Raw genomic sequence first — 23,313 nt, forward strand, 5'->3', positions numbered from 1 at the left:
CGGCGGCGGGAATCACGCCACTCCGATCGGCGAGGCTCCTGCGGCGATTCTCCGGTCTGCGATGGGCCGAAGTCCCGCCGCTGGTAGGCCTCTCCCGCCGCCGAGGTTTGAACCACCTCTGGTGGCGGCGGGATTAGTGGCGCGAGCGGGCCCCCGGGGTCCTGGGGGGGGCGGGGGGCGATCAGACCCCGGGGGTTGCCCCCACGGTGGCCAGGCCCGCGATCTGGGTCCCCCGCTCAGACTCCGGGCCGGTGCCCTGGGTGCACTCTTTCTCTTCCGCGGCTGCCACGGCCTCCGCCATGGCAGAAGCGGAAGAGAAACCCACATCGCGCATGCGCCGGTGGTGACGTCAGTGGCAGCTGGCCGCTGACGGCACCGCCGGCGCATGCGCCGACTGGCGAAAGCCTTTCGGCCAGCCCCGCTGCCGGGGGCGCCGTTTTTGTGCGCCAGTCTTCTGGTGCCAACCGCTCCGGCGCGGGGCTAGCCCCCAAAGGTGCAGAGAATTCCCCACCTTTGGGGAGGTCCGACCCCGGAGTGGTTGGCGCCACTCCCCTACGCCGGGACCCCCGTCATGCCGGGTAGGGGAGAATCCCGCCCTATATCAGCTAATTTTCACAAAAAAACAAACGTGTGGGCAAGATTCTCTGTCGGACGACGTCAGGAAATCAGGAAATGCGGCTGGGTGGAGAATCGGGTTTGACGCCAAAATTGTAGTGGGTGCCAGTTTCACGTCAAATCGCAATTCTCTGGTGCCTCAATCGTGGAGTCAGTGCATTCCACTCTGCACTTACAGTAAACATCGTTGGCATATCATTAGCGGGCCGGTGTTCTCTGGAGCCTCTGCTATTCTCCGCCTCCACTGGGAGGAATTCCCATGGGACTGGGAATTCCCAGGCTCGGATCACCATTGTCGCGGCCTGCAAGACAGCCAGCTTGCTGCGCACCCCACTGACCACCCACCTTGGTCCCTGGTTCTGCAGAGTGACAGGCTGGGGAGGGAGGGCTCGTGTGGGAGCAAGGTCTGTGGTGTCAATTGGATTCATCGTGTAGCCCGTTGGACCTGGTTGGGCATGGGGTACGCACCATGCTAACATGTCTGCCTTTCAACCCCTGCCGACAATGGATATTGGAATACAACCAGCAATGGTGGCCTTTCTCCTAGTCGCTGCAGCTCTGGGGATGCACTGTGGCTGCACGAGCTGGAGATGCTCGAGGAGGAGGAAGATGCCGCAGCAGCGGTGCATGCCCCAGAGGAACAGGAGGCAGCCACTGACGATGGAGAGCCAGCTGCCCAACAGGCCGAGGAGGAGGTGCATGTGGCCTTGTGTGTACCGGCAGCGCCTATCATTCAAAAACCTGCCGGACCGGGAATGCCTTAAAAGACTCCGGCTGAGCAGGGGGTCGGTATGACATATCTGCCAGATCATGGCACACCTGGCACCGCGGGGGGAATAGGGGAGGACACCCACTCCTGGTGGCCGTCAAGGTGATGGTCTCCCTGAATGTCTACGCAATGGGGTCCTTCCAGGAGCTGAGTGGGGACCTGTCCGGAATCTCTCAGAGCTTGGTGCACAGGTGCATTTGTGACGTCATGGAGGCCCTATATGCCGAGTCAGCACAATACAACCATTTCATTGTGGACCGAGCCCACCAGGATGCCAAGGCAGTGGGGTTCACCGCCATCACCGAGATGCCCTAGATCCAGGGGGTGATCGACTGGATGCATGTCACCCTACGAGCACCTGCAGATGACAGGCCGATCTTCACAAATCAAAAGGGGTTCCACTCAATGAACGTGCTGCTGGTGTGTGACCATGAGATGCACATCATGCATGTCTGTGCCCATTACCTAGGCAGAGTGAGGTAAAGGTGCAAATCCAGGTGGCGGTCAAGGAGGCAGGAACAGAGTCATTGGTCGCCATGCAAACGGCGATCGATGGACTGCAGGGAAAAACAATCCAAGAGCTTGAGAAGGTGCCGACAGACCAGAACAACAGGCTTGTTGCCCTAGAGACCGAAATCAAGAGGTTGGTGGGGACCGAGGGGAGCTTGAAGGAATCATTTGAGGACCAGGAGAATATGTCCCAAAGCCATAACATTCAGATTGTGGGCCTGCCAGAGGGGATCTAGGGCAGAGACCCAACAAGCTATGTGGCCCAAATGATAGGCAACCTAGTCGAGAGGGACAACTTCCTGAACGCTCCAGAAATTGACAGAGCGCACAGGTCGCTCCAGCCAAAGCACAAGGCGGTGGAACAACTAACAGCGATTATCAGGAAATTGCATCGGTATCAGGATCGTGAGAGGATCCTGAGGTGGGCGAGACAGATTTAGCGAGTAGCTGGGAAGGACACAGACTCCGGGTGAATCAAGATATTGGGGCGGACTTGGCAAAATGCAGGGCCGCATTTAACCAGGCGAAATCAACCCTATACAGGAATGGAGTAAAATTTGCAATGCTGTTCCCAGCCAGGCTCTGCGTCATATTCCAGAAAAGGAACATTACTTCAACACCCCAGCTGAGACGGACAGGTTTTTTCAGCTGAACGGCCTGGAAAAGGGCAGGCAAAGCAACACTGAAGGTGAAGCAGAGAAGGAAAGAGGGAAAGATGGAACTATGATGGACACACAATATGTTTGTGTGGGACTGTGCTGTCTTGCTATGATCAGGAAGACCAGATCACAGGGAAAGGTGATGGCAGCAGAACGCAAGTGATAGTGAGACATAGGCAGAGGGAGCTGACAGTTAGTGGGCATAAGACACGGGTAAAACCAGCCCCGGGAGGGGGACTGCCACCCTAGCGGGGATAGCTAGCGCAGGAAGTGCAATAGCAAGGGGGACCGCGGTGCACCTCCCGGCAGGGAGGGAGTGCCAGGCAGGATGGGGGGAAACACAGGGACAGGGAGGGGGAACGCAAAGGGGCAGATGGGGAGGGGGAGACATGGGAAGGATGGTGGGGGGGGGGGGGGGGGGGGGGTAGGATCACAAGGGGAACACGAAGAGAAGAAAGGGTTGGGTCTCAGATTGGTTTCAGCAGGTAAGGTGCAAATTGAGGGAACAAGATGGCGCCACAGGCAACCACTTTGGAGAGTCTCTAAACAAAGGGAAACCCCAGAATGCAGGGACACACCCACATGGCGTACACACAGTTGGTGGCCATGTTGGGTGCCCCTGGAATGCAGGGGCCCGGCCTCATGATGAGAATGGTGACCGTGGCCATTTTGGACAGCCTAAATCCCGGAGTGCAGGGGCGAGCCCACCAGGTAAGTATGATTGATCCCGCAGGAACAGGGGGACAGAAACTCCCCCACCTGGAATTATCACCTGGAATATCAGGGGATTTAACAGCCCAGTGAAAATATCCAGAGTTTTCGCCCATTTAAGAAGCTTGAAAGCTGGCATAGTCTTCTTGCAAGTGACACACCTGAGGAAGAAGGATCAACTATGGGTAAGGAGGGGCTGGGTGGGACGAAGGCTAGAGGGGTCGCAATACTGATTAGCATGAGGATGGTGTTCACAGCGACAAGGATAGTTACGGACCCAGGAGGACGGTACATCATGTCAGCGGTGTCCTAGATGGGGCACCGGTAGTTCTGGTAAACGTGTACATGCCAGATGACATATAGCTCGGGAACTGGGAACTTGCATGCAGCAGATGGAGGCAGTTTACCCATGACGGCTCCGACACCCCGGTGAGAAGGAATTTGCGTTCTTTTCACCGGTGCACAAGGTATACACCCGTATTGACTTCTTTGCAAAGAAATAGTCAGAGTGGAATACACCGCAATAGTCATCTCCGACAACACTCCACATTACATGGATGTGAGGCTGGAGACTGGCTGTGCCCAAGCCCTGCATGGAGGTTGGACAAGGTCTTCTGCCAGAAAACATTGAGGCCATAGGTGAGTACATCACTGACAACCAGACTGGGGAAGTCTCACCTTCCACGTTCTGGGAGGCACTGAAGGCGCTGATTCGAGGAGAGATTATAGCCTACAAGGCTCATAGAGATAGGGCGGCTAGGCAACAACTGATTGACTCCATCCTGGAGATCGACAGAACATACTCCGAGGCCTGGACCATAGAGTTTCTGGCAGAGAGGAAAGCAACAAATGAGCTTTAACCTGCTATCCATCAGGAAAGCAGTGCACCAACTCCCCCCACGATCCTCAGGTTCTGTCTCTGGGACCGGTTCTCCAAATCCTCCACATTCTCCTGTAACCGCCTCTGAATATCGCTCATCACCCCCATCTCGGCCGCCATGGAAATGAGCTGCTCCTCGTCCTCCCCCACCATCTCCTCCACCTTCTAGATCGCCTGGCTCTGAGACTGCAGACTCATCTCCACACGGTCGATCCCCGCCTTAATTCAATCCAACCTTCCTCGCCAGGTCCTCCAGAGTCTTCTTGCTCTGCTGGGTAAACTTCTCATTCAAGAAGTCCAACAGCTGCTCCATAGACCACTGAGACATTAGGGCCGGTTCCCTACCCTCCGCCATCTTCCTCTGTGTCCAAGGCACAGTTTCTAGCTTCAACTGTTCCTTTCGCTTAGAACCACTTCTGGTCCACGAATCCATCGACACATTCTTCTTCCACCGCTCCTGCACCTTTCCATCTACATGCCCGCCCTTTAGCCAGGGAAAAGATCCATAAACACCGCCACAAGTGGCACCTACCAAATGGGCGACCACCCACACCATGGCCGCCACCGGAAATACGCCTACCATTATTTTCTAAGCATCCAGTTATTACATCCTTTAAATTAATTTTAGCATTTTCCTACAGATTTCAGGCTAATAGGTCTGTACTTCACCATTTTCACTCTCTTCCTTTCTTAAATACAGGGATTACATTTGCTAACTTCACATTTGTAGGAACCAGTCCATAATCTACAGAATTTTGGAAGATGACTACCAATGCATCCACTATCTCTTTCACAGTCACTTTTTCAACATTCTCAGGCTTATTACTTTTTTTGGCAACTTTACTCTTCCTCTGACTTTGGACAACCTGTAATGTCCCTTCTAGCCATGTTTGGATAATTTTTCCTGTTGAGTTTTCGTGTCTTGAGGAATGTATATCTGTTTCAAACCACGTATTAATTCTTTAAATGCTAGCCATTGCCTGTCTCCGGTCATATCTTTTAATGTAGTTTCCCAATTTATGAAAACCAACTTGCTCCTCATACATTCATAGTTTCCTTTGTTTAGGTTGAAGACCCTAGTTTATGCTTGAACTACATCGTTTTCAAACTTAACATAAAATTCCATCATATTATGGTCACTCTTTCCCAAAGGCTTCTTTACAATGAGATTATTAATCAGCCCTTTCTCATTGCATCATACCAGATCTAAATAGCTCATTCTCTAGTTGGTTCCTCAATATACTGTTCCAGAAAACTATTTCATATATGTTCCCGGAATTGGTCCTCCACAGCAGTTTACCCAGTCTGTCTGAAGATTGAAATCCGGCATGATTACTGTTTTACCCTTGTTAAATGCACCTCTGATTTCTCGATTCATACTGTGCCCTACATTACCATTACTGTTTGGTGGCCTGTAAACAACTCCCACCAATGTTTGTTGCCCCTTGCTGTTTCTTAGCTTCACCCAAGCTTTTGATCATTTGACTGAATATCTCCTTTGTGGCTTGGTGTCGTGTTTTGTTTCATAATGCTCCTGTGGAGCGTCTTGGTACATTTCATTATGTTACCGATGCTATATAAATATGAGTTATTGTTGTCATAATATAATCTCCGTAGAGGCACAATGAGGCTCCACTTCGGGGAGTTGAGGTCACGAAAATACAAATTTGTGGGCTTTTAAAAAAGATTTGAATCAGCTGCCATTATACAGGTGCCTCGAGGAGGGATTTCATTGGGTCCCAGGATGGGGGTGTGCTAGCCATCCCTCACACTGATGGGAGTGTATATTTAGAATCAAAGATGCCTGCCAGTACAATGTTCATTACATAATTCCCAGCATCCAGATGAGGGGTTGACTGCTGCACATCCTGACTCAGAAGACAGGAATGCTATTGCTAAACCAAAGTCTCACTTCCTTCACTTTCCACTACTTTCTTAAATCTCTTCCTTACCCTTTCTTTCACCTTGACATTATTTCTAAAGTGGGTTGCGGGATCACGTAGCTCTGCCTATTGCATGCTGTTTTTGCTGTTAGCATGCAAGTACTCTGCCTTGCAGGTTCATCAGGTGAATATCTCCTTTTTAGATATACCTTGTGCTTCACCTGGCATCTTGTCCTGCACTCTTCATCAAACCAGGTTTGATCCCCCAGCTTGATGGCAATGGTATATGCCAGGCCATGAAGTTATGAATTGTGGTTGCATCCAATTCTGTTACAGCTGGTGGCCCACAGAGCCTCAGTTTTGAATTTCTAGATGCGTTCAGAATCTATCTCAGTTAGCATGGTGGTGCCACACAACATGATGGAGGGTATAATCAATGTGATGATGGGAATTTGTCGCCACAAGGGCTATGCAGTGATCACCCTGACCAGGGCTGTCAAGAACAGATGCATCTTCAATAAGTAGATTGATGAGGATTAGATAAATAGGGATTCCCCTCTTGTTGGTTTCCACACCATCTACTGCAGATCCAGTCTAGCAGCTATATCCTTTAGGATTCAGCCAGATCAATCAATAGTGATGCTATCGAGCCAGTCGTGTGATGGACATTGAAGTCCCCCGCCCAGAGTACATTCCATGCTCTTGCCACCTTCAGTTCTTCTTTCAGTTGGTGTTCAACGTTGAGAAGCACTGATTTATCAGTCCAGATGGAGAGCGATAAGTGGTAATCAGCAGGAGGTTTCCTTGCCCTTGTTTGACCTGATGCCAAGAGACTTCATGGGGCCCAGAGTCGATGTCGAAAACTCCGTGGGCATCTCCCGCATGACTGTATATTACTGTGCCTCCACCTCTGGGGCATTGTCTGTAAGGTATAATTCTGTGAATATGACTATGTCAGGCTGTTGCTTAACTAGTCTGTGGGGTCAGCATTGCCAATTTTGTCACATGCATTCAGATGCCAGTAAAGAGGACTGGGTTTGCTGTTGTTGGTTCCGGTGTAGACTTTGTGGCTTGCTAGGCAATTTCCGAGGACATTTAAGGGCCAACCATATTTCTGTGGGTCTGGAGTCACAAATAGCCAGTGTCACTAGTTAACCAGATGGTTTTTTATGACAACTGATAATGGTCTCATGGCCACTATTACTGGACTAGCTTTTCATTCCAGATTTATTCATTGAATTTAAAATCTACCTGCTGCCATGGTGGAATTTGAACCCAGGCTTGAGATTACTAGTACGGTGACATTACCACTACACTGCTGCCTCCCTACAAGAAAATGAAGAGGTCACATATTATTTGGAAAATCTAATAGAGGAGCAAAAGGAACTGAGAGTACAATACACAATTTACTAAAAGAGTTACAATCTACATCAATCTTGGATGTAGGGACCAAACGTTTGGTAGCTAAAGTTGCCAACGATACCAAGATAGGTCAGAAAGTAAGTTGTCAAGCGGTGGTAAAGAGCCCATGAAGGGATATAGATAGGTTAAGTAAGTGGGGAAAAAATTTGCAGGTGGAGCATAATGAGGGAAAGTGTGAACTTGTCCACTGCAGTCAGAAAAATAGAAAAGCTGTGTATCATTTAAATGGAACAAGATTGCACACCTCGGTGGTACAGGGGGATCTGGATGTCCTGGTACATAAATTATAAAAAGTTTGAATGCAGGTACATCAAGTGATTAGGAAGGCAAATGGAATACTGGTATTATTGCAAGGGAATGGAATGGAATGAAAAGCCAAGAAGTTTTAATGCAGCTGTACAAGGCTTAGTGACACCACATCTGCAATACTGTGTACAGTTTTAGTCTCCTTATTAGGTGTCTTCGGTAAGGCATTACCACAGATAAAAGCACAACAGGCTGAATGATTATCTTCATTTTCAAATTTTCCTGATTTAGAATCAAGTGATGAAATTGATTGGGGAATTTCTAGCTCTTTAAGAGCCAGTCTTTTTGAGATTAGGGTACACAAAGTTTGACGCAGTGTTATCTTTGTACTCGCTGACCTACCTTCGCTCCCAGTTTGTCAATGCCTTGATTTTTTAAAAAATTGTTTTCAAAATACCTCCATGTCTCCTTCCTGTCTTTGTAACTGCCTCCAGCCTTTATGCCATCCTCCAATTCTGGCCTCATACGCATCCTCATTTTAATTTCTCTATTGATAAACATGCCAAACGGCTGCCACAGTGCAGGGAAACCTCATTACTGCAAGAGTTTGACCAGGAAGAAATACTCTTGATGTTTAAATTTATAATGCTTTACCCGGAATCTCACAGGAATCAAGTACATTAAGCTCTTCTGATAGCTTAGTTGCTATCTGCATTTCCAACATGGTATTATACTGTACAGAGCAGAGAAGCCTCCAGTTTGCTCTCTGAGTTCAGCCAATTTGCAGTACTATTAAAGGCTTCAATTCCCATGGACAAGGGAGATGAAAAATTCAGTCAACATTCCTACAGTTTTGGGACTGCGTGTATGTTTTGATGTTTGATGACAGCTGAGTTAGACTTTTATTGAATTGCATGTAATGTACAGCATAGAAACAGGCCACTTGCCCCAAGTAGTCCATGTCAGTGTTTATATTTCACATGGGCCTTCTCCAGCCCCTCTTCATCTAAGCCCCTCAGCATATCCTTCTATTATATTTTTTTATCTACTGTTTAACCTTAGATTTGCATCTGCGCTATTCACCCCAACTATTCCATGTGGCAGTGAGTTCCACGTATTAACTACTCCAAGAATTTTCTCCTGAATTCCCTATTGGATTTATTAGTGATTATCTTATATTTATGGTTATCACTTGGCTGTGATAGTTTCCACAGTTGAATAACCTGCTGATAGCACCCATAAAAGCTTTGATGTGAAAAATGGGTCAACTAGACAAAGTGACTGAGGACAAATAGTGCATGAACAAACAATTTTCAAGAGAGATGGGGAGAGAATTGGAGCCACAGAAGAAATTAGCAAAGTAAATGGAAAATGCTTCCAGATGATCTTTAAACTACTGTGAGCATTGTACATTTGTACATCTCGAAACGTTCTTTTAATTGTTTTTTGTTTCCTTATGTGTTTCCTCGGAGATTATTTATTCATATGCAACTCCTCAAGAACCCATGACTAGTAAGAAAGTAAACAGAACAGAAAGTACTTTCATAATTGCTCATTGACCTCTGAACCGTCTGAGTGCTGAATTTCCTGAGCCATGTTTTGTTAAAAATATATACATCTTTTCAACATAACATCTGTAAAATGATTTTCTCTGTGCCTTTTATGCTAAGCATTGATTCATTTATTTTAAATGGAATATAACGACTGTTGGAATAGGTGACAAAGGAATGGGTTGGAAATGATTTAACTGCTTAACTGCAAATATCGTTACATTGGTTGCTGGGCCAATATTTATCCCCAAACATAATCACCATCACAGTGTTGTCTGTGGGATCTTGCTGTGTGCAAACTTTGCTGCCACATCTTCTCCCAGTGCAACAGTAAATACACTTAAAATTTACTCCTTTATTTTGTGAAGTCATGAAATGTGCTACATGAATACAAGTTCCTTCTTTCTAGTATGGGAAGTATTTTTCCTAATAAGTCTAAGTAGTGTGCAACTTTATCATCCATCTGCTTTGTCTCAAAATGTCACCTTGCCACCCATTCAAATCCTTTGCACCATTCTCTGACAATATCTGTTCAGCTCCCTGGTTAATTCACTGCCACCATCTGTCAGTACTGTTTGGCTGAGCACTTTGTTTCATAAAGTTTTCACCATTTTTTAATTGTCAAATCCAAGTGGTCTAATTTATTTTGCCTATTTTGAGAAGGTAGAAGTAATGCTGTAATTTTAAATGGATTCTATTATATGACAGATTCTCGTCCCTGATTCTACTGAATTTTCAATCTCCATGACCTTTCTCTGGGCATTGGGGTTATTCTGGGTATAGCTCAGAAATGGATTTTAGGTTTCAACATTTTCAGTGGGGTGTTGAAAATATCACTAATTCTTCAAGTCAAGAATTCAAGTCATTTTTTGGGATTTTCAATGTCAAAATGTCTACCTATTGGCGAATGTAAGTAGCCATTAAGTATGGGAGTTGAAAGTTAAAGCGGCCAGAATATAAAGGGGTCGATATTGGGATGTGTTGAGGCTTAATAACTTCTTCACCCAGATGAGTACTGAGAATGTAGATCTCATTTTCATAAGGAGTAGTAGAGGTGATTGACACAGATCCAGTTAAGGGGAAGACAGATAAAATGAGGAAGGAAAGAATAATATTGCTCGAGGCAGTTCAAGGAAGACTTCCAGTATAACTGAACACGAGTTTTTGGGAACAAGTAAAGGTAAACTATATACAGGCATAGAGTCACTAAACAGTGCTTCACTTTCTGGCTCCAGGGTCCTCTCTGTCCGGGGCCCACTCCCCAGGATCCCGTGATTTTTTTGCCATTGGGCCGGGTTCACGCATTCCTGCCCGCAAGGTCCCAAGCAGTCATGTGGACCACAAGGGCTCACTCCTTAAAGGGGCTGCGCTACTGCAGATATATTGATAAGGTTAGTTGAATTAAATAGAGTAAGAGGAGGTTCAGGTGAAATGTAAACACTATTTTAGACCAACTGGGCCAAATGGCTTAGATCTTTGATCTAGATTAGCAATGGGATGGGCCTTGCCCATTTTAAGCATACATTGGGCCACTGTTAAATTTGTCAAGCTCATTTCTAGATCCCAGACAGCCGCCTAAAATAGGCCTTAGGCCCCTTATTGATGTGACTTCTTGATGAAACTGGTTCCAGATGAATGGTGCATAAGCTGGGTCCTGTATTTTTAATTCAATAATTGTTGATGTAGAAGCAAGAATGTCCCTTCATTCACAGTATTTGTGATCACCTGCCCCCACAGCACCACACACCCCATCCCTTTTCTGGTGTTGCTGGTCCATTCCTCTTCAAGGACTAACCTTTGGCCCACTTCCTGCCAAGCAAGTTACTCAATATTTATGTTTACAAAAGGATTTAGCAGCCTGTGGAGAATCAACAGGTGCCAGAAGTTCACCCAAATTACAATGAAGCCCAATGATCAAATTCAGGTCTGTCTCACACCTTCAGCGTGCGATGTCTGCACACATCTGTTTATCGACCCAAAAATGATCCTAATCCAGTTTGTACTCCAAGATGTCAACACTGAGAACTTCTCAGTTTGGTACAGCACAAATTAGATAAAGAGTAAAGTCTGTTCCAACACAGCACCATTTTCCCTGTACCACTGGACTAGTGTCCTTTTGTCTCAGTATATGTATTCTGGTCTCTAAGCCTCACTCCATATCATGCAATATATCATGGCATAGTGGTTTTGTCACTGAACTCATAAACCAGAGACCAGAGTAATGCACTGGGGATCCAGGGTTCAAATCCTGCCACTGCAGATGGTAAAATTTGAATTCAATCAAAATCTGAAATAAATTTTTTGTGGGCAGCACGGTAGCACAGTGGATAGCACAATTACTTCACAGCTCCAGGGTCCCAGGTTCGACTTGGGTCACGGTCAATGCGAGTCTGCACATTCTCCCTGTGTCTGCGTGGGTTTCCCCTGGGTGCTCCGGTTTGTTTCCTCCCACGATCCAAAGATGTGCAGGTTAGATGGATTGGCAACGGCAAATTGCCCTTAGTATCCAAAAGGTTAGGTTGTGTTACAGGGCTAGGGTGGACACATGGGCTTAAGTGGGGTGCTCTTTCCTAAGGGCTGGCGCAGGCTCAATGGGCCAAATAGCCTCCTTCTGCACTGTAAATTCTATGATAACATCAACTGACACTTCAGTGTAGTGCTGAGTGGCTGTGGCACGGTCAGAAGTGATGTCTTCTTCATAAGATATTAGCTCGAGGCCCCATCTGCAAAGTTTGTAAAAAACACTGTGACTCTATTCTGAAGAGGAGTTTCTCCCCAGTATCCTGACTAACATTTGTCCCATAATTAACACAATTGGCAGCGATTCTCCGGCTGTGTTGTACCTGCCGCGCACATCCTGCGATCTCAGGAGAATAGCTGAAGAGCCTCTAAAGAAGGTTTGTGGCAGGCGCCAACCAATGCGAGGTGCTCCCGGCCCGCTGCAGGTGATATCATCCAGTTCACACCCTCGCAGGCATGAACCAGATTAGTGTGTTTACTTGAGCATTTAAATATGCTGCGGGCACTTTAAACCAGATTTGTCTGTCTTCTTGGTATCCTCCCTCCTGCTGACATAGCATGAGGCCAGCGGAAATCACTGGCCTCCACCACCGGAAACCAGACGTGATGACCATGCTTCAGTGGGAATGGGGGGGGGGGGGGGGGGGTTTGCGGGGAGATCAGAGGACAATGGAGTCCCGAACAATCGAGGGAATAGCAGGGGAGTGCCATAGCACTTCCCCCTGGTACCCTGGCAGTGTTGCCAGATCAGTACTGCCAAGGGTGCCAGAGGGTGCCGGGAGCATTGTCGGGTTGGGACTTCCAAAGGTGCCGGTGCAGTGCCAGGTTAGCACTGCCAAAGCGTGCAACCTGGAAAGAGTGGGGCTGGAGTGGTTGGGCATGAAGGGGACGGGGCATCTGGCGACTCCGTAGCGCGGTATCGCTAACCTGGCGGGGAGGGGGTGCTAGTACTGGCAATAGTGGGGGTTGTGCATGATGCCAATGAGAAGGGGGTATCTGAAGGGGTGGCGCTGATGCCAGCAATCTTTGGGGGTGGGAGGGAGAGAAGGGGGTTAATGCTGGTGAAGGTGGTGGTACGAAGCACTGAAGCCCCGATGCTGGTGATGTTGACTGGGCGGTTGGGATGGGCCTTGACTGTCACACAGATGTTGGGGCACCCTTTAAAAATAATGCCCTGATCTCTGTGAAGCCGGACATGCTGCCGTGTTTAAATCCCACCCCTCTCAGTGATGGTGCAAAACTCCACCCCCGCTCAGCAAATTTCTCAATGTGGGTGGTTTGCCGTCTGGATTGCACTGAACCACCAGGCAGGAAGCGCACCTCGCTTCCCACCGGAGACCACACTTCGGTTCTTTTTGGGAGAATTCGACGGTTATCTGGTAATTCATCTCATTATTGTCAGTGCAACCTTGTTATCAGCAAACTGCCACATTTCCTGCATTGCAACAAGATCTGCACTTTACAAATACCACATTCTTTGTGAAGAGCTTTGGGACATCCTAATGTAATGAAAGGGCATAAATGAATGTAAGGTTTTTCTGTTTTATTTCTTATGTGAATTCCCATCTCAGGAATCAGCTGCCAATTTGAGCTCTTACTGTTTTATTCCTAACTTGTGGCAGTTTTGGCTGAATTGGGTGAAGACTGCCAAATGTAATTTATGTATGGCACTTAACAGTGATCAGATGGAGAAAATATACATTCCATCAGGGCAGGCTGGATCCAACCCAGAGATTAGCAGCGGGATTCTCCGACCCGGCGCGAGGGGGTGGCGCGATTCCCGCCTCGCCATATTCTCCTGTGCCGTTCTTGCGGGCGGGGTTCACGCCATGCTGGTCGGGGGCCGTTGGCAGTTCTCCGGGCCTCGATGTGCCGAGCGGCCATCTGTTTTTGACCAGTCCCGCCAGCGTGAATCACTCAGCTCATGTACCGGCGGGAACTGCCAGGTAAGTCGGCTGGGGCGGTCCTCGGAGGGGGATCTGACCCCGGGGGCCCCCCACGGTGCCCTGGCCCACGATCGGGGCCCACCAATCTGCGGGCGGGCCTGTGCCTTGGCGGCACTCCTTCCTTCTGCGCTGGCCCCTGTAGGGCTCCGCCATTTTTTTTTAAATAAATTTAGATTAGCCAATTATTTTTTCCAATTAAGGGGCAATTTAGCGTGACCAATCCACCTACTCTGCACATTTTTGGGTTGTGGGGGCGAAACCCACGCAGACACGGGGAGAATGTGCAAACTCCACACAGACAGTGACCCAGAGCCGGGATCGAACCTGGGACCTCAGCGCCGTGAGGCGGTTGTGCTAACCACTAGGCCACCGTGCTGCCCTTGTAGGGCTCCGCCATGGCCGGCGCAGAGAGAAGAGAACCCTGCCCCACGCGCATGCGTCAAAACACGGCGGCGGTTCCGCTCATGCGTTGGATCACTCCGGACCTTTGGCAGATGCGCGAACTCGTGCAGTCCCTTTGGCGCCTGCTGGAGCGGCGCCAACCCCTCCGGCGTCCACCTAGCCCCCGAGAAAGTGGAGGTAAGTGTAGAATTCCTCACCTTGGGGGTCCTTTGACGCCAGAGTGGTTGGTGCCAGTTTTCCCACCGGCGTGGAGACTTAGTCCCCGGAATGGAGAATCCCGGCCTAGATGTCAGTGTGTTATCCCATTGCACCACCCAGTCCTTATTGTAAAATTAATCTTGGGAGAAATACGTTCCAACCCAAAGTGCCAGGATGTAAAAGAAAAAATGGGCTGAATGTAAGCCGGAGTTCCATCTTCTATCAAATGATAATAGTGAAAGTTCTCCCTGTCATGATGTCAGCTCATTATCAGTTTTAAAACATATTTGAAGCATTCATTGGGATATAATTTGGCTATGATCTGATTTTGGGCCCATTCCAACATTACACAGAAAGTGTGTTCCCCAAACAGGAGGTTCACTCGAATTTGAGCCTTGAGCCTTATTTTAATAATTTGAGTGAGCTGCCAGCTGCCTGGATATTTCATCAGCGGAGAAACCTGGATAAATTGACCTTGCTTAGCCTAAAGCACAATGGTGAATTACTGCCTCAGGTAGTTCTGTAATATTCATTTTCAAGATGTGGAGGTCACTGGCAAGGCTGGCATTTATTTACCCATCCTTAGTTGCCCTCTGGTTTGTAGTAGTTTGATACAACCATCAGAGAGCAGTTAAGAGATGTGAGACTGGAGTCACATTCAAGGCAGACAGGGTAAGGGCAATGGTCCGCCTTCCTTAAAGGGTGTGAATTAACCAGTTGCGTTTTTATGACAATCTGTTAACTTCATGGCCACTTTTGCCATAGCTGCTTTTTACCTTCCGTTTCTTTGCAATTTTTAAAAAACTGAATTTAAATTTTCAAAGTGCCGTGATGGGATCTGAACTCATGTCCTCTGGAATATAAATCCAAGCCTCTGTCTTTTTAGTCCTGCAGCATGAATGTAACACTACTGTATCATAGTTTCACTGATGATTGAACCTTGGACTCAAATGTTGTATGGCTCAGTCCCACCCTGAACAATCTGCCTACCCACTGAGACCTTTTACATGAGATTTTCCAGGAAACATAGAGACATTGTCTGCGGTTTACATATTGTTTTAATTCAGAATCACTCTTAATTTGCATTAAATTCAAACAAAGCAGCTGCTGGAAATACAGTAGAGTGATTCATTGCGGAGAGAAGTCGATGTTGAAATTAAAAGTGTCCATCTGCTGGCAAGGATTGAGATTGAGAACACTTCAAATTTAAACTGATTGAAAGAAGTGTGATCAAGTGTAGCTGAACCCCAGTAAACCTAGATGCTCGCTGAAAACAGGGCTTCAGAGAACCTCTTGCAGGGGCTGATCATGCTGGGGTACAGCTCTACAGGCCATTCTTTATGTCTGATGCAAGGTATTGAGTGTCAGCTGGCTATTTGACCAAGGAGGGCATTTCAGCCTTGTTCAACTCTGTTGTCACTGAACATCTACACCTCTGGCCCTGCTACGTGGATAGTGATCAGCAGTGGGATTGATTTCCTACACTCCTCCCTACTCTGCAAATTCAAAGAGCAATTTTTGGGTTCCATTTCTTGCCTAAATAAGATCAAGTAACACAGAGAACATCAGGGATCGAACTGCAGTGTTATTTGCCCACGCAGTCCAGTTTCAACCAGTTAGCTCATTCCCCAATGTGGGAATCTTTGTTTCATTTACTTGCTTATTCAAGTACTAAAATTCTCCTTATTACAATGATAATCCCTTCATTAAACCTGCTGAGAATGGTATCAGAGAAAGTTTCACTGTGTGCTTTGGGTTTCAAAAGCAGGATTCCTTTTCTGTACTTGAGCAGCATGCTTCATGCTAAACGTTAAGCAAAAGATGGAATAAATCTTGTACTGGTTGTGACTTGGACAGTGAAAGCTACAACAGAGAAACTCCATTGAGATGTAAAGATGACTGATAATATGGTAATGTTGTGACCCACTGCTGTGTTATTACCCTCCAGTGCTCTCTACCCAACTGTCTCTTATCTTACTCTGACAGTGCTAATAGAATATGCATAGCACTATTAGCATATTAGCTAATAGCACCCTCGAGGAGCAAAGCCATAAAACTTTAAGTAGAGATCAAAACAGAAGGATGAAAAAAACAGAACATTGTCACAGGCAAAAAAAATCAGGGCCTGGGGCGATGTTTGTGTAGCACATGGAGTCATAATTCCATTCCTAGTCATAATGCAAATAGAGGGGGAAAAGCAGAAGCAAAGTCCTTTTGAAATCTGAAGTTAACAATAATCATTGAGGTGGCCAATGTATTGGAAGAGAGGGTATATTTTGAGCTTTTTGTTTTATGTTGTCAGCTATAACTGGGTTAAAACTGATGACTGTCAATTATAGTTAGGATTTATCTTCAGGATGGGAACTGTGGCAGGTCATACAGCTCTCTTGGGGAGTTGGCTGCGCCTGAACAGAGATTCTGAAGTGAAAGAAAGATTTGTCCTTTTGGAAGCTATCATTGGCCTTGATAGAACTGAAGGTCATTGAAACTGTACATGCCACAGGGCTAATTTGTTCATTAATTGGTCTTCAAGTAAAAAGCCTGTGACCTGAACAGATGTATTGTCTTTTCCAGTTGCTGAGTTTAATAAAATGAATCAGGTTTTTTTTCTCTCTAATGTCTACTTTTTCTAATTACACAGCTTGTTTGCTGCCATTTTTCCTTCTCCATGAGGAAGCAAAGCAAATCAAGTAAAGGCTGGTTTACGAATTCCTGATCATGATTCTGCCATTCAAGGTGGGGCAAGCTCTTTCCCAGAAACAGGGAAAGAGGGAAACAATTCATCGGGTGAATTACTCCAAGCCTTGTTTTGCACTTATCTCACTGCCTGGATGTAGCACTACCTGGGCTGAAGGCTGGAAAAATGTTAATTGCTGGGAGAGATTAATGGAGATTAAAGGAACCTAAAGAAAAGACGTTTTGCCCCCCTCAAAGTGGGTCAATAATTTAGAATTGAGTCAGAAACAAAGCAGGAGATAGTGAATGAATCAGAGAGGTTATCCCTCAGAGAATTCTCCAGAGTTACTGTCAGTGATTGGCATTTGAGTGTTGGTGTGCTGTGCTTTTTAATTTCTTTCCTGTTGCACGTACCAGTAGTTTTGGAATACCATCAAAGGCCAGTGAAATGCCACCCAGGCTGAAACCTAGCAGATGCACTACATTAGGTTCGAGGCCCAGAATGTGGTAAACCACTGTTACACCTGTATTAGGTGATGTAAGGTAGGACCCTGCCTGCTGGCTCCGCCCAGTAGGCGGAGTATAAATATGCATGTCCTCATTCAGCAGCCATTTCGCCAGCTGCTGTGGGAGGCCACACATCTTAGAGCAATAAAGCCTCAGTTGTATCCAACTCTAGTCTTTGTACAATTGATCGTGCATCACAGATTCAAATCTCAGTTCTCTATTTGATTTCCTTTGGAGGCCAGTTTAAAATCTTGCCCGTGAATCTAAATCGTCCCTTCCCATGCCATCTGGCAAATGCCAGACATCAGAGAACCAGCAAGTGACAATAAGGGATTGGCAGTGACTCCAAAGAACCAATAATAACAATTATATTGCAGCCATCCACACACAAGATAGTACTACCAAGGGGCTAATATGTTAGTGGGTGTTGTATATAGACCCTCAAATTGTAATGGTGATGTTGGGAATAGCATTAAAGAGAAAATTAGAGACATATGCAATAAAGGAATATCAGTAATTATGGGTGATTTTAATCTGCATATAGATTATCACAATTTAAACTCATCACAATACCATAAAGGAGGAATTCCTGTAGTGTATACGGGTTGATTTTCTGGATCAATATGTTGAGGAATCAACTATAGAACAGGACATCCGAGACCGGGTATTGTGTAATATGAAAGATACAATTGGCAATCTAGTTGTGCGAAGCCACTTGGGGTTGAGCTACCATAATATCTTAATTTTTCATCAAGATGGAGAGTGATGTTGATTCTGAAACTAGGGTACTGAATCTAAATAAAGGAACCTGCGATGACAAAAGGTGCGATTTGGCAATGCTGGATTGGGAAACATTACTATAAGGGATGATGGTTGACAGGCAATAGCAAACATTCAAGGAGTGACTGGGTGAACTGCAGCAATTGTTTATTCCTGTCTGGTGCAAACGTAAACGGGAAAGGTGGCCAAACTATGGCTTACAAGGCAAATTAGATCCAAGGAGGAAGCATACAAATTGGCCAAGAAAAACAACAGACTAGAGGATTGGGAGCAGTTTAGAATTCAGCAAAGGAGGACCAAGGAATTGATTAAGAAGAGGAAAATAGAGTATGAGAGTAAGCTTGTGGGGAACATAATGGGCGGCACGGTAGCACAGTGGTTAGCACTGATGCTTCACAGCGCCAGAGTCCCAGATTTGATTCCCGCTTGCATCACTGTGCATAGTCTGCGTGTTCGCCTTGTGTCTGCGGGGGTTTCCCCTGGGTGCACCAGTTTCCTCTCACACGTCCCAAAAAAGACATGCTTGTTAGGTGAACTGGACATTCTGAATTCTCCCTCTGTGTACGCGAACAGGCTCCGGAGTGTGGCGACTAAGGGGTTTTCACAGTAACGTCATTGCAGTGTTAATGTAAGCCTACTTGTGACAATACTACAAATTATTATTATTGTAACTGACTGTAAAAGTATCTGTAGGTATGCAAAGAGAAAAGGATTGGTGAAGACAAATGTAGGTCCCTTACAGTCAGAAACAGGGAAATTTATATTGGGGGACAAAGAAATGGCTGACCAACTAAATATATACTTTGTTCTGTCTTCACAATGGAGGACACAAATAACATGCAGAAATATTAGGAAACACAGGATTAGTGAAAGGGAGGAACTGAAGGAGAAATGGTATTGGGTAAAGTGACAGGATTGAAGGCCAATAAATCCCCAGGGCCTGATAATCTACATCCCTTCGCCTCTGTCCCATTTGTTCCGATGATGCCACTTTCCAAAATGGTGCTCGAAAATGTGTTGCTTCTTTCTCAACTGTGATTTCACACCTACAGTTGTTGACAGGGCCCTCAACAGTGTGCGGTCCATCTCCCACGACACTACCCTCGCCCCTCCCCTCCCTCCCAGAACAAGGATAGAGTCCCCCTCGTTCTCACATTTCACCCCACCAGCCTCCATAATCCTCCGCCATTTTCGCTAACTCCAATGTGATGCCACCACCAAACACATCTTCCCTTCACTCTCTCTGTCAGCATTCGCAGAGACGGTTCCCTCCGAGATAATCTAGTCCACTCCTCCACCATACCCAACACCTCTCCCATCACCCATGGGACCTTCCCATGCAGTCGCAGAAGGTGTAACACCTGCCCCTTTACCTCTTCCATGCTTAACATCCCAGATCCAAAACACACATTCCATGTTAAGCAGCGTTTCACTTGCACCTCTTACAATTTGGTTGATTGCATTTGCTGCTCCTAATGCGGTCTCCTCTACATCGGAGAGACCAAACGCTGACTGGGTGATCATTTTGCTGAGCACCTTCGGTCTGTGCGCATTCAGGACCCTGACCTTCCCGTTGCTTTCCGTTTTAACACAAGACCCTGCTCCCATGCCCACCTGCCTGTCCTTGGCTTGCTACAATGTTCCAGTGAAGCTCAACGCAAACTGGAGGAACAATAGCTCATCTTCCGATTAGGCATGCAACAGCCTTCTGGTCTCAACATCGAATTCAACTTCAGATGATTATCTCTACCCCACCTCAACCCATTTGTTTTCATCACATTTCACGTTAACTGTTTTTTACCATTTCTTTCTCTCTTGTCTTTCTTTATATACATTCCCCCCCAATCTAATCCACCTTTCATTAACCTTTCTCCCCTTTGCTTCCCCTTTCCCCTCCCCCCACATCTATATCTGTCACAGTTTACCCTCTGATGTTAGTTTCTCTGCAGTTTGGCCTTTCACGTTTTTTGTTCTCTCTGGGGACTGCCATTAGCACTCTTTCCCCTTGCTTTCTTTGACTATTAGCTCCCCGTTTCCCTGGGTTTCTGTGGCTATGACCCATCTTTCATTCTCACTCAACAGTATAAATATTTCCCACTTTCTCTGTCTTTAGCTTTGACAAAGGGTCATTTGGACTCGAAACATTCACTCTTTTCTCTCCCTACAGATGCTGCCAGACCTGCTGAGATTTCCCAGCATTTCCTTTTTGGTTTCAGATTCCAGCATCCGCAGTAATTTGCTTTTAATCTACATCCTTAATTAATTAAGGAAGTGGCCTTAGAAATAATGGATGCACTGGTGGTCATCTTCCAAGTTTCTACAGACTGGAGGGTGTCTAATTTAACCCCACGATTTAAAACGGGAGGTTGAGAGAAAACGGGGAATTATAGACCAGTCAGCCTGGCATTGGTCGTGGGGAAAATTCTAGAATCCATTGTCAAAGATTTTATAGCAGAGCACTTTTTAATATTCATTCATGGGATGTGGGCTGTGCCAGCATTTATTGCTCATTGCTCTTGAGGGGGCAGTTAAGAGTCACCCACATTTCTGTGGGTCTGGAGTCACATCTAAGCCAGACCAGGAAAGAATGGCAGATTTCATTCTCTAAAGGGCATGAGTGAACCAGATGGGGTTTTTATGACAATCAACAATGGTTTCATGCTCCCCATTAGACTTCTAATTCCAAATTTGTATTGAATTCAAATTTCACCATCTGCAGTGGTAGGATTTGAACTGGGGACCCCAGAACATTGTCTGGGTCTATGGTTTCCTCGTCCAGTGACAATACCACGCCACCGCCTCCCCAGGAAAACAGTGGCAGGCTTGGACAGAGTCAGTATGGATTTATGAAAGTTAAATCATGCTTGACAAATCTACTGGAATCCTTCGAGGATGCTATTAGTAGAGTTGATGAAGTGGAGCCAGTGGATGTGGTTTATTTTCAAAAAGGTCCCACATTAGAGATTAGCGTGTAAAATTAAAGCGCATGGGATTGGGTGTAGTGTGAGATGGATGAAAAACTGGTTGGCAAACAGGAAACAAAGAGTAGGAATAAATGAGTCATTTTCCAAATGGCTGGCAGTGACTAGTGGGGTGTCGCAGGGATCAGTGCTGGAACCCTCGCTATTCACAATATATATTAATGATCTAGATGAGGGAAGGAAATGTAATATCTTCAAATTTGCAGATGACACAAAGCTGGGTGGGAGGGTGAGCTGTGAGGAGGATGCAGAGATCCTTCAGTGTGATTTGGGTCAGTTGAGTGAGTGGGCAAATGAATGGCAGATGCAATATAATTTGGATGAATATGAGTTTATCCACTTTTGTAGCAAAAACAAGATGACAGATTTTTCTTTGAATGGCCATAAATTAGGAGAAGGGAATGTGCAACGAGAGCTAGGTGTCCTCGTACACCAGTTGTTGAAGGTAAGAATGCAGGTGGTAAAGAAGGCAAATGGCATGTTTACCTCCATAGCAAGAGGATTTGAGTACAGGAACAGGGATGTTTTGCTCCAATTGTACGGAGCCTTGATGAGGCCACACCTGGAATATTTTGTGCAGTTTTGGTCTCCTTATCTGAGAAAGGATGTTCTTGCTATACAGGGAACGCACAGACGGTTTGCCAGACTGATCTCTGGGATGGAAAAACTGACGTATGAGGAGAGATAGAGTTGGTTAGGATTGTATTCACTGGAGTTCAGAAGAATGAGGGGAATCACATAGAAACCTATAAAATTCTATCAGGACTAAACAGCTGTATGCAGGAAGGATGGTCCCAATGATGGGGATGTCCAGAACCAGGGGTCACAGTCTGAGGATACAGGGTAGACCATTTAGGACTGATAGGAGGAGAAATTTCTTCACCCAGAGTGTTGTCGGCCAATGGAATTTGCTACCACAGGAAGCGGTTGAGGCCAAAACATGTATGTTTTCAGGAAGCAGTTAGATATAAGCACTTGGGGCAAAGGGGATCAAAGGATATTGAGGAAAGACAGGATCGGGTTATTGAGTTGGATGATCAGCCATGATCATAATGAATGGTGGAGCGGGCTCGAAGGGCCAACTGGCCTCCCCCTGCTTTTATTTTCTATCTTTCTATGGTTCCCAATAGATTCCAGATTTATCTCTAACAAAGACAGATGGGTGGAAAATTTCATTTAACGGTGAAGTTTTTAAACCCTGCATGCCCTCTAAGTATAGACACACTAGCATCAAGTTTAAATTTTGGCGTGTAGACAAAAATAGCGGATTATTGATGCTTGGACATGTGGTTGTGTGCCCCTTTAAGTGGGCGAATTCTCAGAGGGTCATGTGACCCGGAGGGCCAATCGGACCAGAGTGTGTGAATCCTGAGACTGAGCGTGGATTTTAGTTTAGTTAGGTGTTTGGAGTCATGGAGTACGGTCGCCTTTATCTCAATCTCTGTGTATACTTATTTGCCTCAATAAACCGTTTACTCATTAATCTACTTGGTGCTCTTTCACGATACTACAGTATGTTTAAAAGATTTTGAAAGTGGGGTGCAGCCATACTGGCTGTGATTTTCTGCCCCTGTTTTCGACGGGCTGGAATGTTGGTGGGTGGGGCGGGAAATTCAGCATGCATCCCAAAATGGCTCTCATTCTGGCGGAATTTCTGACTGGATTGTCCTCATCAATGATATAACGGGGTTCCCGCAATGATGTCTCACTAATGAAGCGTATTGTTAAAGTATATGGAAAGCTTTCATTTTGTTTTCCCATAGATCAAATAAAGGGTATAATTCGGGGAGAAATGTGTTATTGCGTGTAAACATTGTGGGATTAATTTTCTCTTCCAGAGCCTTGGTGGTGGGTGTGTTTCACAGAGTGTTTCTTTCTCGGCGGCATGAAGCGGAATTGTGCCTGATTTCACATTTGGCTCATTAATTATGCATCAGTGAGTAGTTCTCTGAATCACATGACCACATCATGCCTAATGTGGTTGAATGTTTGGGCGCCAGATTTAAACCCAAACACACACATTATTCTCAACAGGCCAGCTATGTGCAGGAAACATTT

General features: G+C 46.2%; 1 protein-coding gene across 10 annotated transcripts in view; it reads left to right on the plus strand.

Annotated features, from left to right (window-relative positions):
• The window catches only part of LOC119950604, a 342,477-nt gene that overhangs the window by 158,616 nt on the left and 160,548 nt on the right, over positions 1-23,313 (plus strand). The window contains exon 8 of one of the 10 annotated variants that reach the window (XR_005457369.1): positions 23,094-23,191. The exons of the other annotated variants lie outside the window; for them this stretch is intronic. The gene's annotated coding sequence lies outside the window, so the exon portion shown is untranslated. The remainder of the gene's footprint in view (positions 1-23,093; positions 23,192-23,313) is intronic. 10 annotated transcript variants of the gene reach the window in all.

This window comes from Scyliorhinus canicula, chromosome 16, assembly GCF_902713615.1.
Source record: "Scyliorhinus canicula chromosome 16, sScyCan1.1, whole genome shotgun sequence".
NCBI lineage: Eukaryota > Metazoa > Chordata > Chondrichthyes > Carcharhiniformes > Scyliorhinidae > Scyliorhinus > Scyliorhinus canicula.